This window comes from Vitis vinifera, chromosome 10, assembly GCF_030704535.1.
Source record: "Vitis vinifera cultivar Pinot Noir 40024 chromosome 10, ASM3070453v1".
Taxonomy (NCBI): Eukaryota; Viridiplantae; Streptophyta; class Magnoliopsida; order Vitales; family Vitaceae; genus Vitis; species Vitis vinifera.
In genome coordinates, this window is record NC_081814.1 from 14,327,942 (window position 1) to 14,330,746 (window position 2,805).

A 2,805-nucleotide genomic window follows, 5' to 3' on the forward strand; every position below is an offset into this window, starting at 1 on the left:
TTGGAAGTCAATCTTCATATCCAATTAAAATTTATTATATATTTATGTAATTTTTTTTATTATTTTGATATCATTTTTCACTCTTTAGTTTAGATTTTCAACAGAGATTTCCTATGAAATCAATGACATCTAGTTAAGAAAATTAATTAAATAAACAGAATTTTTTTTTTTTTTTTTTCATAAAAGGATTGTGTTTTAATTGTCACAACCCGACAAAAAGTTAGAAAAGCAATTTAACTCCAAGTCGAAAATGGCATCATTCCCTTCATATCCGTTTTTTTTTTTCGTTTTGAAGTCTATAATGAATTCCAATCACATCACATTTAGGGAAGAACATGCAAGAGGAACATGGTGTGCCCAAAACCGAAACCCAACCCATCAATTTTATTTTCCCGGAAAGTAAAAGAGAAAGAGAAGGAAGACACATGCAAGAGGAAAATGACAAGCATGAGAGTGGAACCTCATGGCCACATGCGTGTGACATAAAGAAAATGCAACCTTCTCAAATAATTATCATTTCTTAAGGGCTTTACCCATTAGATACGAAACATAATAGGGAAGTGAAAGTGGCGTCATTTTTCACTTTTGAGAGGTGTTTTTGTTTTCTTTCGTTGGTTTTTTTGGCTTTTTCTAGTAAGAAATCAATCAAGGATTTGGTTTAATATTTGGAAGTCGCCATCTTCATGTCCAATTTATTCTTCAGCTTCAAATTTGCCAATTACATCCAAAAAAAAGTATGGATACATGTGAAAGTGGCGTTTCAGCAATTCCATGCAATTCCATTATCCAAATATGGGGTCATGACATGCGATTCTCACCAACTGTGTGGGGACTCTTTAGAGATATGGTTTGAGTAAAAGAGTAAAGAGCGTCTCAAAGAACATCGGGGTTTTCTCCCCACGCCCCTTTTTCCATGGAAGTGGCTGAGAGATAAAAGAACCATAGATGAAGGTTAAAGCAGGCTATTGAAACAGATGCACAAATAAACAAGATGGTCCTCTATTTGATAAATAAAAAACAAATAAACAAGATGGGCCTCTATCTGATAAATCAAAAACAAATAAACAAGATGGGCCACTATCTGATAAATGAAAAATGCAAACCCCCGATTCACACATAGTGGTTCCCATGCTTAATATCTAGGGGCCATATATGTAATCCAAAAGAAAGCCCAAGAAAAGGGAAAGTGGGGTCTTAAATAGCAAAGAAATCGAAGAAACATAAAAAATAATATGGAGAAAATAAAAGCACTATGTAAAAGAGGTGTATTTTGCTTACTTATTGCAGCTCACACTTTACATTCATAAGGTTCCCGTTCAACAACTGAATAATCTCCATAGATGTCCTTTGCAACTTGAATAACATTATCTAGGTACGCAGATTCAAACCTGCAGAGACGGGTAGTAATTTTTTATCATTTTCCCTCTTACAGAAAGACATTCATATTAGCCAATCGTATTAGCCAACCAGGTGCAATAAAGAAGATAATGGTTAGTTTACTTATCAGAGAATGTTTTCAATTTTTGAAACATTTGGAGGAGATGATAAGTTCACTTCTCAGAGAATATTTTGAATTTTTAAAGTTGGAAGAAGAAGAGTAATTTTGCCAAGGTAGAGATTTATTGGTTTTTTGCTCAATTAAGCGTTTGATATATTTTTAGAATCCTTGTGCCACAAGAATTATGATTCAGTAATTTGTTATATGTTAGGAATCGTTATCTCATATGGATTATGAATTCGTTTTGTTAAGGCTTGGAGACATATTTAGGTCCAATAAATAAATTCAACTCCTTTGGTGAGTGATAGTGAATGACTTTAGCCAATGTAGTTAGAGTGGTTTTAGTTAATCTTTGTGGTTTTAGCCAATCTTAGTTGGTTTAGCCAATTTTGTGTGGAGAAAACTCTTCTAATTTGATTTTATAATTTTTATTTGAAGATTAGAGGATTAATCATCATTGCCCGAGGATGTGGGCAAGACATCCTTATCGAAGCTCATAAATATTGTGTCTCCTCTTTTATCTCTATTTCTCTTGCTATTTATTATTTATATCATAAGTTGGTTTGATTTCTATTTTATTTTATGCTTTTGGAAGTCATGTGAGATTAGGCTAAACCACAACATTTTCATTATCCATAGAAGTAAATATGTGTCTTTTGAAATTTTTTATTCACAAATTTTTTAGAACACATAAATTTCAATTATTTCCTTCTTTTCAATTTCCAACTACTGTTCAACAACTACATAGGCTTAATATACCATGTTGTTGTTTGGAATACCTGGCTATCTCCATTCCAATCTTTAGACCATTATGGTACATACAAATCTATCCTAGGGTTCTTTAGATTTATGAACAATGGAAGCAATAGCATATAAAAATTTGACGTAGAGATGAGATGGTCATACCTATGATCTGGATGTTCCTAGCTAGAGCAAATCCAATCCGAAGGAGAAGCATCATAGATCTAAAAAAACAAAGAGTCTTCCACTCTATGACTCTCTTTCCTAGATCTTGGCATGGAAGGGGGTGGAGGCTAGGGTTCCTTTTGAACTTTGAATGATAGAAGCTAGTATGAAGTATTAACCCTTAAAGGGTTTATATAGGCTTTCCTATGGGCTTAGGTAACTTAATCTAGCTCATTTGCATCCTAATTAATTAATTACCCTAATCTAGAAAGCCCATTTGTAAGATCTAAGGCAACCTTATATTTTCACCAAAATGCCCTTATGTACTCATATGAAAAAGGAACCTAAATATCCCTTAGTAAAAGTACCACCAAGCATTTTGAGTTAGAGTTGTATCGTTG

The 2,805-nt window shown here is 33.2% G+C and overlaps 1 long non-coding RNA gene across 1 annotated transcript; it reads right to left on the reverse strand.

Moving 5' to 3' along the window:
- Positions 1 to 1,210: 1,210 nt before the first annotated feature.
- LOC109123307 (uncharacterized) lies at positions 1,211 to 2,543 on the reverse strand. Its single transcript, XR_002031012.1, has 2 exons — positions 2,405 to 2,543; positions 1,211 to 1,388 (listed from the first exon to the last, which is right to left on the reverse strand). It is a non-coding gene; the product is annotated as an uncharacterized LOC109123307 (long non-coding RNA).
- Between the last annotated feature and the right edge of the window lie 262 nt (positions 2,544 to 2,805).